Here is a 17,247-nt window from a genome sequence, read left to right on the forward strand (position 1 = left end):
AATTTTCAATCCCAGCAATGGTGCACAAGGGTTCCCTTTTTCCACATCCTTGGCAACACTTGTCGTTTGTTGATTTATTGATGATAGCCATTCTGACAGGTGTGAGGTGATTTTTTATTGTGGTTTTAATTTGTATTTCTCTGATGATTACTGATGTCGAGCATCTTTTCAGATGTCTATTGGCCATCTATATGTCCTTTTTGGGAAAATCTCTATTCAGATCCTCTGCCCATTTTTTCATTGGATTGTTTGTTTTTATTTTGGTGTAAGTTGTATGAGTTCTTTATAAATTTTGGATATTAACCCCTATTGGATGTATCATTGGCAATATCTTCTCCCATTTGGTAAGTTTTCTTTTCATTTTGTTGATGTTTTCCTTCGCTGTGCAAAAACTTTTTAGTTTGATGTAGTTCCATTTGTTTATTTTTTTTCCTTTGTTTCTCTTGCCTGAGTAGATATGTCCAAAAAAATATTATTAAAAGCAATGTCAGAGTGTTTTTTGCCTATGTTTTCTTCCAGAAGTTTTATGGTTTAAGGTCTTATATTTAAGTCTTTAAGCCACTTTGAGTTTATTTTTGTATATGGTGTAAGAAAGTAGTCTGATTTTTTGCATGTATCTGTCCAGCTTTCCCAACTCCATTTATTGGAGAAACTGTCTTTATCTCCATTGTATATTCTTGCCTCCTTTGTCATAGATTAATTGACCTTATAGGCAAGGGTTTATTTCCAGACTCTCTATTCTGTGCCATTGATGTATCTGTTTTTATACCAGTACTATGCTGTTTCGATTACTGTAGTCTTGGAGTATAGTTTGATATTAGGTAGCATGATACCTCCAACTTTGTTTTTTTCTCAAAGTTGCTGTAGCTCTTTGGGGGTATTTTGTGGTTCCATATAAATTTAAAGGTTATTGGTTGTAGTTGCATTCTAACAGCCTCTGAACTGAGCCCCCTGACAGCAAGATCTCCTAATCCAAACAGGCTTCACACTGCTCCCTAAACCACAAGTTACACTATGACATTCTTCTCTTCTAAAGTTGTGGGTGGCTCTTCATCACACATGAAATGAAATACAAAATCCTTGGCATGCTATTCAAAACCACGTTGAATCTTGACAATCCTTTAGTAGCCAACCCATGGAAGTGGAAACTGATAGGAAAAAATAAACTTATAAGATAAACTGAATATATTACATAAAAACTGTTGTCCAAAATCCACTGCAAAATGATTGTGTTTTTATGCATATATATATATATATGATAGATAGATAGATGATAGATAGTTAGATAGATGTATATATATACACGCAGTGTTACAAGTGGTTATTAGGGTGTCTAGGCAAGCCCACAAAAGTCTATTCAATATATAATTGTAAGCAAACTACTGTGCATGTACAAGTAAAAAACTACTCATCAATGCCAATAAATCGAACAAGAAAACCACTAAATTTTAAATTATTTTTAAGAAATATATCATGACTACTGGCCCTTAAGGTGATAGATGGGCAAACAACTCCATTTGCCTTAATAACTAACATTTACTAGTGCATACAATACAGCAGTTCATGTTCTAAGACCTTTACAAGCATCAGCATTACAAGTGTTTGATCTCACAACAACCTTATAAAATACATATTATTATTTTCCCCATTTAACAAACAAGGAAACTGAGGCATAGGGAAACCACGTGACTTGCCCAAAGTCACCAGGAAGTGCTAAAGGTGGGATTTGAGTGGAGGCAGCTTTGTTTCAATGTTTCCACTCTAAATGACAACCCTAGATTAAGAATTGGTGGAGAGTTATTGGGAAGAGTCAGGGTCGGTTAACAGTGGAGGATGCACAGAACGTGTCTAAAGCTGTCTGCAAGAGATTGGTTGGGGACAAGGCTAGATAGTCAGGATTGGGTACTCGGTATATGATGTTTTGTTGAGGTCATTTTGAAGCTAGTAATATTTTGACATTCACATTTAATTCATTTCTTTAAAGAATAAAGTGTTAAATTTTCAACTTAGATCATCAAATACTCTGTGCAGAAGAAACTCATACTAATGTTAGGATGAAGCAAGGGTCAAATAGGGGATTCGAGAATAGGGCTGGAGTCAGAGATGTGGTGAGAGATGGTGATGCTTAGAAACGGAGTAAGATTGTTACATTATTTGTTCATTTTTTTAAGTGATTGGCTTGATATTTAAGGTCATAGAATGTCCATGGTGTCAAAATGGTCGAAACAAAATGTTCTACTTCAAAGAAGGGCTTGCAGGAGGAAGAGGTTAAGCAGTCACTGCTAACCACAGCCTGCCTTGGGCAGAAGCAGAAGGAAGCCTCAAGCCAAGTAATGGAAGGAAAGTTGCTTTCTGTTTTGGTTGTCAAAAGGGGCAAAGAATCAAAATACCACTTTTGCAAATGGACGAGTTTACAAAATTGCAAGAAGTGTGACAAAACTTGAAAGACAAGACACATTTTTGAAACATCTTCATGCAGTATTTTTTTGCTGTGGAGTATTTTTTTGACAAATAAATTGGGATTATTTGACAACGTGGCATTGCCTCTGGTATTATCTAAAGATCATGACAAATAAATTATTGTGAGAAAATTAGGATATAGAACTAGGTTCAAATCCAGAATCTACTGCTAGCCAGCTATGTGTCTTCAGGCAAATCTCAACCTCTGAACCTCAGTTCTTTTATTGAATAAAAGGAATAACAATAATACCTAAGTCTCAGGATTGTTGTGTGCCTTAAATTGTGCCTCGGCTAGTCAGCGAATATTCATCAAACGGTAAGAGTGGTTAGTGGGATTACAGTTGAGTCTTTATTTTTCTTTTCTGTATTTCTTAAATTTTCTGCAACAAACATATATTGCTTTTGTAATTACACACACACACACGCAAAACAGTTCTTTTTATTCTTTTAACTATGACAGGCATAATTTCTCATTTTTTACACTTGCTCTCTCACCTTTGTCTCTTTCTTCTGTGTAAAAATATGGGTCTTCTCTACACAGCGATATTCAGAAGATGCCATGGGATATTGGATGTCAACTGTAATTGAAATTTTTTTTAATTTAACTTAAAAAAAAGACAACGCCATGGGATGTCAGTTGTTCTCTGTACTTCAGCATGGCTTTACTGGGGTCAGCTCACGGTACCCAGGCCTACATTTAAATGAGGCTGAAATCAGGGGTAGCTTAGTGCCTGTAGGAGCTCTGCTCTCTCGATTACATATTGATTCCCATCCCGCCAGTCCCTCAGTCTGCCACTCAGTTGGATGTTCCCAGCCTCCCCCAGTCCTCAGGGAGTTCCATTATTTTTTATCCTTCTAGTTTCATTTATTTTGCATCAAGGCCTGGAAGCGCTGACATAGGCTCCAGGCATCAAACAGTTGGTCCTTAGAAACCAGGGGGAGTGTGGCCTAGTGCATTGAATGAAGCAAAACTCTGGCATAAAACCAGCTTCTGATCTTGAAGTTTCCCCTGTTTTTTTCTTCCTCCTCCTCCTCTTCTTCCTTTTTCTCTTCTTCCTTCTCTGCCTCCTCCTCTTTCTTCTTCTTAATAATTTTAGGTTTGTGGGTCTCAGATCTCCATATTTTCTTCCAGAGCTGCCTTAGCTATAAGAGAAAAGACAGATGCGGAGATTTAAGGCTGAGTTACACCAGCCCCTGAAGCTTTCCAGCACCAGGAAGCGTAACCAGAGGGCTGTGTCACATTTGAGCTACCTGATCTTGGTCTGCTCACCTTCTCATGCAGTGGGCCTATTCTCACTCAAGGAGGTGGGGGAAAAGCCAAAGGTACAGGATCTTTCTGAGTATGTGGGCTTCTGGGAGCACAAGGTGCCATTCATTAGCTTCCTCTCAAAACTACTCCTGGTTGCTTTCTCGTATCTCAGCAAACATCACTGCCATCCATCCAGCTGCCTAAGTCAGAAATCTGGGAGTCATCCTTGAACACTTCCCCCTCCTTCACGTCCCATACCCAATTATACATGCAGCCCTACTTACTCTACTCCTTTAAAATGGCCCTAAAGTCATTTTAATTACCAACTAGTCAAGACAACCATGTTCCCCTGCGTCTATAGATACTACCTCCAAATAGGACAGTTATATGAATGCTGAATAGTCCCAGATGATAGCTAGAAAAGATAAAGAACATGTAAGGGTCACACAGGGAGTCAGTGACAGATCCAGAGGAAAATCCAGGCTTCCTGGTCCCAAATCCGGCACTGCTCCTGGACACCACTCTGCTCCATTTGTTTTCTCATTCACTGTATTGTATTGAGACCTTGATAGTGCCTGACTCAGTGCTAGACACAATCGTTGTCACCCTCTGGGGATTCTCCAGTGTCACCTCTAGGGGTGGCTCCCCATGTTGGATTATGTTTTTCTGCCTGTTAATTTCCGTCCCCATCACTCTTGCAGATACAGTAGTGCATCTCTCAGGCCTCTGCCAGTGTTCCCATTCTAGCATTCCACAAGTTGGCTTCTGCATGGTCTACTCACAAACAGCTTCTGAGTCAGTGAGGCCAACAGAGAATAACACACGTCGAGGCACTTCTCTGGAAGAGAAGACTCTATGTGAGTCCAACATTTAAAACACAAGTGAGTAGAAAATTTTCCCTCTAGACCAAATTTATAATCTACCTAGGAAAGGGAAACAAGAAAGGTGATCTGGCTCAGTTTTCATACTCAATAACTTCTTGAGACCTCAGTGCTCAAAGCATGATAGTTTCCCTAGTGTACCCAGGACTCCAAGTGAATCATTTAATGAATGTTAATAAATGCATACTATGTGCCAGGCACAGTGACAGGTGGTGAGAACACAATGCTATATCACACAGACAGATATCCTGCCCTAGAAGACATTATAGGCTGATGGAATCTGACCTAATCTATCACTTAGTTTCCTCTTAAACTGATAAGAACAGATACTGCACTTGATCTTAGCCCAAAGGCTGAGAAGTGATTCGTTTCCTTTTAAATACATTCATTTATGGACACCATCTTTACAAATTTCCAATACAGGATTATAGAATCATTGATTTTAGGAGGCATAAAGGAGATATTCATTTAGCCTAGTGCCTTTTCCCCCTTAGCCAATGTTTAAATCCCTTTTACAATACCCCCGTCAAGTGATCATGTAATCCCACTTTGGGCATTTCTAACGACAGGGGATTTATTACCTCCAAGGTGAACTATTTGATTTTTAAACAGCAGAATGAGTTAGAATGTTCTTCCCCATGTTGAACCAAAATCAGTTTCCCTAAAACTTGCACTGTGTCCTGCCCTCTGGGCCCAAGCAGCTCACAACAGTCTCTTCTGCTTCGAGTCAGCCCTGGGCTGTGTGACGGTGGTTATTATGTCCCCTTAGCCTTCTCTTCTCCAGACTAAACTTCTCCCCCTGACTCTACCTTTCCCCAGAAACGATGTTTTGAGTTCCTTCTCTAGTCAAATGGCCAACAGAGCTACGCCCTCCAATACTGAGGAAGCATGAAAAGAATCTTTACATAAGCAATATTATTCTTTTTGACTCTCCCATATTATGCTCAGAGATCATGTGACCATAAAGCAAATTTCTTGTACCCCTGCAACACCCATTGCATATGTAATTGTGTAGCTAGCTTTGAAGCGGGTCAACTTTCTTGTTCGCAAACTAGAGCTAATAAAGTTAAGCTTTCAGGGCTATTATGAGTATTAAAAGAGATAATAACTGTTGAATTAAACATATCAGCAAATATTGATGGAACACTCATCATATACTAGACACTGTATTGGACTATGGGTAGGATACGGTCCTGAGGATGACAGAAAAGACCCCTACCCTTATGAAGCTTACAGTCTAGTTCTCCAAGGGTCATACAATTTGAATTGAAGCCTAAGAGTCCCAATGACCTAACCTGAAAGCTCAAAAATGATACCTACTCTTGTGATTATCATCACAATGAACATAGGTACAACCAATTAATGCCAATTAAAGGCTTTGTAATTTCCTTGAGAAGATAATGCTTTTAGAAACAGAGGAAAGACCGTAGTGGTATTTCTTATGAATAATAATCATTATATCACAAGTTGTCTTATTTTCTCCTCCTAGAAATGCCATATTTTCCATAAATCAAGGAGTTTTATATAAATGAGCTGGGTTAGCTTCCACACAGTGACTGTTTATTTAAATCTGGGTTACTTTCCTAACTTGTTCAAACCAAATGAGAGATTCTAGTGCTGAACAGCAGCTTCGAGGAAGGTTGCAGCTGCACTTATAGGTACAGTGTTGGGCTTCCTTCCTCCTTCCATCTGTCTGCTAGAGCAGTTATCCTGTCCATAAAGATGTTTTCAGCCATCATCTTATTCAGCATGCTATAGATGGCAGGATGTGCTTTCAGGGAGGCTTTATAGACATGGAAGAGTCTTTCAGCTTTTCCAGAAGATGTGTCTTAGCTTCCCTATTTTATATCACAGTTTACTCAGTGTTTGGTCAAGGAACTAATAAACTGGAAGAGTAATTTACTGTAAAACACATAGTCTCTTGGCTCAACTGAAACTACTGATCTTCCTGTTTCTGTTACCATCAGATAATCCCCCATCTTGGGTGGGGTGTGCATGAAACCACCAGCTAATATCTCACTAGGGAAGAGGAGTGACCACAGGATATCATAATCTGTATTAAAAGAGGGGCAAATGTTTAGCAGAAAGACTTCGCTGCTGGAATGAGAGTTAAGATCTCTTTCATTAAGCCTCCTCCATGACCCTATATGCTGATGAGATACACTGTCTGTGTCTTGGTGTATTAATCATACTGATATTTACACCAGCTAACATCTATTATCTATAATTAGCCCAGCATCATGCTTTATAGGTGTTTTATCTCAGCTAATCCTTACAGCAATCTTCTGGGATATACATTATTCTCTTTCTTCACATGAGAAAATTGGCCCAGAGAGGACAAATGACTTGTTCGAGGTAATTTAATAAGTACAAGTGCCTGGATTTAGATCCAGTCTAGTACCCGTGATCTTTTAACTCCCTTACTGCACCATCCCTCACATGTGAATCCCAATTCAGAATAGATGGGACCACGCTCAGGACATTCTCCTCTACTTCTTCACTCCCTTCCATTGTTCATGGCCTTTTCTATTTCCTACATAGGATTTAAGTTCCTATGAGGCAAAGATAACCTATTCATCTCTGTATTCCTCCCCAGAGAAGAGAACACAGTAGGGTCTCAGTAAGTGCATTTCAAGTGAAAACACACACATGCGCGCGCGCGCGCACACACACACACACACACACACACACCAGAATACAATGCTCTGGCTAGAATTTCTAACTCATACTTCAAAATTACAGAAAGGCTTCTGTTTTAAAATTAATATTGAATCAAATCACATAGCCTATATGATAGTAGCCATTAAATGACTGAACAGTAAAACTCACTTTTTACTGCTACTCCAAATTGCACATCCTTTTACTGTCCAAAGCCAGAGAGAATAAAATTCTCTCTCATGGTGCAGAGTGCAAGGGAGGAAAACTCTCCCCTTTGTATAAGTCTGGCTTCACTCGAAGCAGCTGCAGATTGAGAGGCGGTGTTGCTGGCATTCGTATGTAAAACTCTGACACCTGAAAGTCATCATTCCGATTGGAATGGAAGAAAAATGGAACAAATAGGTATATAGGGATCAGCAAGCCAGGAAAGAAAGCAGACTGAGATGGTAATAACAATTCTCCACATTTACAGAGTGTTTCCTATGTTTCAGGCACTTACATTATTTGTTTCAATCTTTACAATGGTCTGAAGGATAGGTACATTTTAACAATGTAGAAATGAAAGTTAGAGAAGTTAAGTAACTTGCCCAGGGCCACCTTGTTGGTAAACAGAGCTGAGAGAATTGATTCCAAGTTTCTCTGACTCCAAAGTCTAAGATCTTAACCATTAATGCTAATCGTTAACTACACCTACCTAACCATTTGTCTGTTCCTTGATGAGCAAGGACTAGAGATTAAATACTAGAAACAGTGAATATTATTTATTGCCTTTTATTTATATTTATGTAAAAGTTAAATGTATAATTCTCGTCTTTTAAGACGAATGTTATTCTAAATTAATCTTTTAGTTGTCAGTACAAGTCCAGGCTAACAACCACCTCTAGATAATAAACAGGGACATCTGAGCTCAGAGTCCCTAAACTGATAATTTCATTTAAAAAACTGATACCCAGAATGTGCAGACCAGATAAGCAGCGGCCGTTACCAACTTGAGCCTCATGAAAATGCTACTTATTTTACCTAGATTTGTAGAGCAGATTATGGTCTACCAGCCAAGTTATATACATATTATTTCATTTGATTGTCTAAAGAAAATTACGAGGTAAAGTAAATAGCATCTCTATTATACAGAGATATTATATGATATATCTCTATATAATAGAGGAGACCCTCCCAGAATTATAAATATACTAAATGATAGAACTGGGACTCCAGTTCAGGTCCTGAGGATCTAGATCCCAAATAAATGAACTTCTAGGCCTTTTAGTTCTTCAGTAACACAGATGGACCTGTCCTCAAGTCTTGACTCTACCACACATCTCTCTAAGGCTTTGGTTTTCTCATCTCTCACATAAGGGATGAGGATATTTAACTCACAGGATTGTGAATAAAATAATATAGGTAAAGCCCCTTCAATAAAGCAGTGAACAGAACAGATGCAGATCCTGCCCTCAAGGACATTATAGCCTGTAGCTGGGAGGTGGAGAGTGAAAAACAAATTCAGTAATTACACACTTAATGATCAAGTTACAATAATAATGTACAATAGGGTGAGCTAGCCTCCTGTGTGGCTAAGGGAAGTCTTCCTTAGCTGGTAGATGACAGCTAAGCTGAGATCTGAAGGATGAGGTAGGTGGGAGGCATGGATGTGAGTTGCAGCAGAAGGTGTTCCAGGCATAAAGAACATCCTTGATGAGGAAGCTGAGTGCCCTTGAGGAACAAACAAATGACTGTGTGCCTGGAGTGTAAAGTATTTCAGAAAAAAAAAAAAAATGATGTGAAAAGATGCTGATAAGGTAGGCACCCTCCAGGCTATGTAGAGCTTTGTAAGTCAGGTTACAATATTTGAACTTTATCCTAAGAGCAATGAGAAGTGATCAAAGGGTTTTAGGCAAGTGCCAGCACTTCTCTTTACTACCTTCAGGACCTAGGACAAGTCATCTCAAAGACTATTTCTGCTCTTGCAACCTAATATAGTTTGTTTCTTCTCTCTCTATGCAAGAATTAACCTCCAAATCCTAAAATTACGTTAAAAACCAGTGTACACATTTCTGGGAAGCTCATTTATCCATTCTTTGTGTTGAACAAGTATTTATCAGGCATCAACCATGTACATATTGGGTACTAGGGGTGCAGAGGTGGATAAAATAGAGGCCCTGTAATTTAAGAACTCACAGTTTAGGTAGAGGTAGGCTAGAAGAATAAATAAGTAATCACAATAAGGAAGATTTATTACAAGAGAGGAAGCAGGAAGGGAGTAACTCACAGAGCCTAGAGTCAGGGGAAGTTTTTAGAAGAGGTGATTGGCCCAGAGTATGTGCTCAATATGTGTTGAGTAATACATGTTGAGTAAATAAAGTTTGAACTGAGTTGTTTTTTCCTCCAACTTTAGTGAGGTATAATTGACATATATAACAATGTATTAGTGTAAGGTTTACCACATGTTGATTTGATACACTTATATATTATAAATGATTACCACCATAACATTATGAGCTGAGTCTTGAAGAACAGGAGCAGCTTTCCAGGCAGAATCAGAGGAGAAGGGAATGAACAAGATCACGAATACCATAAAAGTGGTTTTATGAAATTATTATCAGCAGTCTACTGGATGGATTAAAAAGGAGAGATTATAGGTGAGAAGACCAAGTAAAAACCTGGGGCAATAATCCAAGTGGAAGGTGAAGAGGACTTGATGTTCACTCAGCATTACTGTGGCTGTACCCAGTTTGCCTGACACTTGGTAGTACAGTGTATGGCTTTGTGTTGTTGCATCTCTTCATGAATGGATGTCTGTTCTCTTTCACAAGAGTAGAGACCATGTCATCTACTGAAATCCTTATAGCATCTAATTCTTTGCTCTATATCCCATGTGCACCCATCAAAAGTTGAGTTGACGGTTGGATTCACTGAGCTCTGGTGGTAGTCAGGCAGGTGGAATGAGGGAAGGAGAGCGCTCCTCTTCTATCTTGCACCATAGGCACTCTTCTTTCTCTTATGAGTAGGCAGCACCTTAAACTCAGTCAAACCTCCTTGTTATTTTTCCTCCAAAGCCTGAAACATCCTTTTTCTTTTTCAGTTGCACCTATCCACCCTAGCTAGAAACCTCAAGCTAGTACTGGAACCTAAAGACAAAGCTAAGGGGAAAAATTCTTTTTTAAGCTTCTAAGAACTTTACTTTTTCCTCCAGGATTTTCAAAAGCTTTTCTCTCATTAACACATAGAAGTAAGTAGGTGATCCTAAGGTCTAGCAATGCCACTTCTCTCAATATACTCTAGAGATACACTCACATACGTACACAAAGAAGCATGTATAAATATATTCTTTGTAAGAGAGAGTGAATTAATACAACACAGGCTAAATCAACCCTGATATAGTCATAACACAGAATACTGTGCAACAGCTAAAATGAAGTGCATCTATAAGCAAAGCACTCCAAGACTGTTTAGTCAGAAAGGAAATTTGGAGAATGTTAGGTATTGTATCATACCATTTGTATAAAAAATAACCAACAACAAACCAACAACCTGAAATAGTAATTGGTTTCCTATGGCTACGTACGTAAGTATTAAACTGATTAACAGTGGTTATCTCTGGGAAGAAGGGGAAGGAAGGTAGGAGGAAGAAGTAAATGCGTAGTTGTGGATGTGGATAATAAAGTAGGGAAAAGATGTTACTGGGATTTTTTTTAAAAGAGATTTTCTTATTTGCCAGGAAGTTAAGGGAAAAAATATTTTTTCTCAGACTTTTCAGTATAATTTTCAAACCATCAAGTTTCTAAATATAACTGAAGAAGATGATTTTACAAGCAAGCCAGTATAAACATAGTAGATGTTTATATTTCTACATTAACAACATGACATTGGAATCGTGAAGGTTCTTTCCAACTGGCTATATTTTATTTTTCTAAAAAGTTTCCATTTTGAGTCTCCTTTTAAAATATAGTACCCTTCCCCTCACCCTCACCATGGCTTTAAATTTTAAGAAAAGGAAGAACCAGATTAACAGAGTGACATTTAGGAATGGGGGTGGGATGGATGAGCAACAAGGAGGTGAGAGAAAGTTAAGCATTTAGGCAGCAGAGCCTTAGCTTAAAGTACTGTTACTTTAGTGTGTATTCAGGCCATCTAGGGATCCTGTGAAAACGCAGATTTTGATTCAGCAGGTCTGGGGTGGGACCCCCAGGTGATACTTGTGCTACTGGCCCTTGGACAACTTTGAGCATCAGGAAGGCCTCAGAGTCAAGCCATTTGCTCTTCCACCTTGGCCCAACTGCATTTCACATTGGAAGCTTCTGGCTGTGATAACCTCTTTCTTTCTAATCTAATCGTTTTTTCATCAAAATACCAAATAATGGAAACTTTTCAGAAAGTCATTTTACACATAACAAGGTACAGTTGAAGGCCCTAGGCATGAGAATGAGTAAAATGGGAAACAGAATATGGAATGGACAAATGTTATTTGGCATAAAAGGTGTGGTATTCTGGGAAAAGCCCTGGACTGGTTGTCAGAAGACCTGGTTTTATTAACTAGCTGTGTGCCTTTGTGCCAGTTATTTCTCGCCCCTTCTCTGCTTCCTTTTCTGTCAAAGAATTCGTCTACATGGCTTCTAAAAATTTTTTTAGCTCTGACACTTGAAGAAGCTATAAAGGAGAGCATATATCAGCAGAAAGAGAAGAAAGGAAAGATGTGCCACCACACAGACAACTGCCAAGGATCCTGTACATGTGATATAATAATGGAGGAATTTTCCCTTTGTCTGCCCAGACGCAAAGATGTTATTGGAGTGAGAGACTGGGAAACTTGCCTGGTATGAAATCGTACTACCCGACTTCCTAGTTTTGGCAATTTAGAGTCTTGGGAATCTGTCCCAGCCCCTGTAAAGTAAGGCAGACCATGTAAATATACCCTCCAAGAACCTCAATGTGGCTCTGGCAGCTTTTATATTCTAAGGTCCTCGATCTTTGGGGCCACCCTCAGGTTCCACCTCATTCCCCTACACTGATCAGCAGCCAAGTTCTGAAGCCTCTTGAGCTTGAGGTTCCAGCCAAATAGCCCTACTGCCTTCCTGTTTGGGACAGTCTCCAATCCCCAGCCAGTGGCCAAGTCCAACTTTCGTAGCAACTCAACCCTTCTCCCAACAGCAACAGCAAGACCCTGAGTCTCCCAGACACTGCAGACTCTATTTAGGCCTCAAGCAGCCAAGCCTAAGGGAATTGGATAGAACAGACAGTGACACTTCTTTCTCTACATTTAAGAGAGTACTATCCTCCATGTGAGGATCAGCTCCTAGTTTGATAAGCACAGGGTGGGCAAGGGACCTGCTCTGGTGAGATTACCCAGACTCTGAGGCAATCTCCTGTGGCTCCACCTCTCATCTCACCAGACCTGTACTTCTTGCCCTTTAAATTACTAACCAGGCTTGTGGCTTTTCTAGCAAAGACTCACAGGTCACCTATAAACATTTCAGCTTCAGGAAGCTTCCTGTGGTTTGCCTAAACCAACAGGAGGCGTAGCCAGACTCCATCCATGTTCCTGAGACCCCATCCTCCAGCAAACACTCAGGGCCTGGCGTCCTGAGGCGCCCACTTAAGATTCAGTGACCTGCAGGGTGCAGGAGTTATTTTTCCATCCAGCCCCAGCCTAGGCTGGGCTGAATGATGGGGCTGGCTGGTACAAAGGCTGCTTTTTATAATGTGCTTCCTTGGTATTTTTGGTGTCTGGAGAGGGCCTCCTTTCCTCCCACAGTTAATTAGTAGCATCAGAGCACTTCCTTTTCCTCAACAGAAAGTCTGTATCTGCCCTTGAGGCCAGGCAGAGGAGGTGGCAGGTGTGGCTAAATGCTCCTTGAGGTTAACCTCAAACTCAAACTTAGAGCCATACTTGGTGAGAAGCAGTGTGAAACGTAGGGTTAGCTTCCATTCGGGGCAGAGTCCGCAAGCAGACACAGGTCTCTGGCAAGCCAGAGGTTTGTTTTCTAGCTTCTCTGATCAGGTGAGGGGACAGGAGAGGGGGGTGGGGAACCAATGTGTGTTTGACACGTTTGTGAATTGTTCCTATAACAAAGGCTTTTTTAAAAAACAACAGAGTGAAGCCTTTATATATTTGAATGAGAAGCACACAGAAGAACCTATTGTCAGGAGGAAAAATTGCATGAGTAATTGTGCATGACTTCAGTTTTCCCAGTTGAAATGTTAGGCGTGTTAAGGATGATTGTGGACATTCCAGTGTTTTCAGTATGGGGAAGTGGGAGGAAGGAACTCCTAGGAGGTGAAGAGGCAGGTTGTCTAGCAAGACAAAGAAGGCAGGAAGCTCTTCCCCCACTTCTCCTTGCTGGTTCCCACTCTGCCTTTACTTAGTTAAGGTACCACCTACAGGAAGCCTTCCTGCTCCTCCCTCCTTTCCCTACCTCCCACTTATATGTTATTGATACATATCTCCTGTCTTCATTATTTACTAGACTGTGATACTATTGATAGGCTGTAGAGCAGCAGGCATGGACTCCAGGACCAGACTCCACCAGTTCTTAAATGTATAACCTTGATGAAATTGTTTATCCTCTCTGCGCCTCAGTTTCCTCATTCACAAATGGGAGTAATATCTACCTTCTGGGATTGTTGAGAGGACTAAATATGTTAACATATATAAGGCACATAGAACAGTGCCCGACATATAGTATCAACTCAATAAATATTAGCAATTATTATTTTTATTTTTATCCCCAGTAGTTATCACGGTTTGTAATATGTCATGGGTCAGTGGTTTTACAACCTTCATATGCATTATTATTGCTTGAGGAGCTTTAAAAATATATGGGCTTATGATGTAATAGCTAGGTGGATAGCCAGAGGAGAGAAAGAGCAATTAGGGGGATCATTTTATAAACTATATAAATGTCTAACCAATGTACTATATACTTAAAACTAAAAATAAAATAAAATAAATAAAATAAAATAATATATATGGGCTTGGGCTCCACTGGTCTAGGAGTCCACTGGTCATGGTATTTTGGAAAAGTTCCCAGCTGGTTTTATTATGCAACCAATATCATAGGTGCTCAGGGAATAATTGTTGAATGAATGAACCAAATGGGATCAAAATGAACAAATCAGGGTTACTCCATCCTTAGGAATGTTGAGGCAATTCTGTCTCCTTCAGAAATTTGGCTCTTCCTGGGGAAGGCTTCAGAAGAATAATATGGCAGTGAATATAATGGAATATGTGGAAATTGTAATTCTAGGCACCTCAACATATTGCAATATTGAAGGAATAAAGAGGAAAATGATGAGCTCAAGCTAATATTAGAGATCATTGGGTATTTCCTCTTGTTTTCCCTTCTGTTTACACAGATTTATTGCACAAGAGAGTTGCCATAACAACTCTAGCCAGAAGCTGAACTTTGACCTTTCCTCCAGTTTTAATTTTGATTTGCAACCCAATCTTTAATTTAGTGGACATAATAAAACATTTAAAGACCTCAAATAAAGCATTTGTACCACTCTAATGTATAATTATGTGCATGATAATAACATAATTATAATCAACTGCTTTACCTAGTTGGTTTACAAAATTTAAACTGACTGCTGCCTGTAGAATATTAAATCAGGTACCTCACAGTAGAAATAAGAAACTATAGCCAGGGCCCTTATCTCAAGGAACTTGTATATTAAACACTGAAAACTAGAGAAGACGAGCATAACATAAACATTTAAATAGTATATAGAAGTATAAAATGGGTTTTGGAGTCAGAAAGTCTATTATTAACTGTATGACAACAATTAATTCAATTAACCTTACTGCATTTCAGCTTCCTCATTGATCAAATGTGGATTTTGATGCCTAAATGACAGGATTGTTGTGAGGCTTCAAAGCAATAATATATGTAAGTGTCTGGCATTTTTATTAAATGATATTATTTTAATTAACAAAGAAGCTGTATTCCAACAGCACACTTTGTTGTCAGAAATTCATTATCATTATCAAGAGGAGAGATAATATGGATAAGAAGGAAGCAAAACCAGATGGAGAACTAAGTGCAAACATATACCTGTCCTTCTACCATAAATCCTTCAAAAGACAGAAAAGATAGCTTTTAAAATCATTAAGTCTTTACTAGCACCAGCAAACACAAGAGGAGTCAGCAGTTATGATAAAAATCTGGATATAAAACAGTAGGGATCAGACTAATAGAGAACCCAGAGAAGAGTATTAACACACTCGAAAACACTCAAGAGAATGTTACTTTGAAGATAGGAGCAGAGAATCTCCCAGCTCAGAGGAAGCAAACAGAAGAAAAGGATGGGGTTGTGAAGCAATTTTTTTTTCTTATAATTGTTTTTAATAGTATTTAGTCACATAATTTATAGTGGCGTAGGTTTATAAACAATGTTGAAGTCTGATTGGTTAACTTAGTCTTATCTTGGGCTTTCTTTTAAAATTGGTTATTAATCTTTAAACTACCCTCTGAACAACAGACCTCTCTCCATTTAGGGAACTGTGGGGGATTTGAGGAGCGAGATTTAAAAAAGTAAAAATAAAAATAAAAATAAAAAATAACACAGGCCTTCACTCCAAGAAGGAAAATCGTCTGCATGGGGAGGGCACCTGCTGGGAGTACAAGGGCTTATGAGAAAAGCAGTTTGGAAGTAACCCCAGTCTCTTTCCACAGACACAGAGAGAAGAAAAAGGAAAATCTGTTCCTGCCCAACCTGTCAACTGTGGCTTTATCGAAAGAAAGGCCTGATTGTTTGGGCATTTGGGGATGGGGGAAGGACCAAGTAGGGAAAGACAGTGGTCCCCAAGCCTGCCGCTCTGCTTGCTCCAAGCACCTTACTGGGAAGTCTGCAATGTTCTACTCACAGAGTCCTAACTAACCCTCCATTCATCAAAAGAACACGTAGGGGAAATGGATAGCTCAAAACTGAAGTGAAACCTTAAACAAAATAGCTACTAATTAACCTATCCTTCAAACATAGATGTGAATGGAAAACCAAGGATCACCAGGTACTTAAGGAAATTCAACACCTCCAAAGAAAAAGACTATGATGAACAAACTGAAAACTGACCTTAGCAAAAAGACAGATAAAGGAACAACAACAAAAACATGTTAACAATTTTAAATGGCATCATCCTTAGAAAAATGCTTGAGAATATTGTAGCAGGCTACTGTGAAAAAGGAACAAATTGCTATTACAAAGGAAAAACAACCAACAAACAAAAAAGACATTACAAATTATGACAGTAAAACTAAAAAAGCAATAAATGAGATGAATAATAGAATGGATATGACGAAAACTGGGGATGTTATCCAGAAGCTAAGTGTGAGGAAATCTCCCTGAATATAAAGGAAAGATCACGGATGGAAAAGTACAGAGAAAAATTAAGAGACCGCCATGGACTGAATGGTGTCTGTTCCCTTCCCCTCCACCCACCCAATTCATATGTTGAAGCCCTAAACTCACTGTAACTGTATCTGAAGATAGGGCCTCTGAGGAAGTGATAAATAAAGTTTAAATGAGGTCATAAGGCTGCAACCCTAATTCAACATGGTTGGTGCCAGAAAGAGACACTAGAGGTATCTCTCTTCCATGTGAGAACACAATGAGGACACAGGGAGAAGGCAGCCATCTGCAAGCCAGGAAGAGAGTTCTCACTAGAAACTGTATGGCCAGCACCTTGATCTTAGCTTCCAAAACTGTGAGGAAATAAGTTTCTGTTATGGTGTTTTCTTGTGACAGCCCAAGCAGAATAATACAGAGACACAAAGGATTGATTCAGAAGTGCCTCCATTCATTCAAAAGAAGTGTCAGAAGAGCACTGAGAATTGGAGGGAAAGAGATCCACTAAGAAATAATAAGAGAAAAATTCCCTAACCCAAAGAAAGACTGAAGACTTCACAGGGCCTGCCAAGTGTCAGGCAAGATAAATTTTAAAAGATCCTTACTTAGACAAATACTAGGGTTGTTTCAGAGTCAAAAAGACAAAGAGACAAGCCTTAA

General features: G+C 39.2%; 1 pseudogene; it reads right to left on the minus strand.

Moving 5' to 3' along the window:
* Positions 1 to 4,794: 4,794 nt before the first annotated feature.
* Positions 4,795 to 4,955, minus strand: LOC120590682 (uncharacterized; annotated as a pseudogene).
* Positions 4,956 to 17,247: the final 12,292 nt, after the last annotated feature.

Source organism: Pteropus medius, unplaced genomic scaffold (genome assembly GCF_902729225.1).
Source record: "Pteropus medius unplaced genomic scaffold, Ma_sr-lr_union100, whole genome shotgun sequence".
In the NCBI taxonomy this organism is placed as follows: Eukaryota; Metazoa; Chordata; class Mammalia; order Chiroptera; family Pteropodidae; genus Pteropus; species Pteropus medius.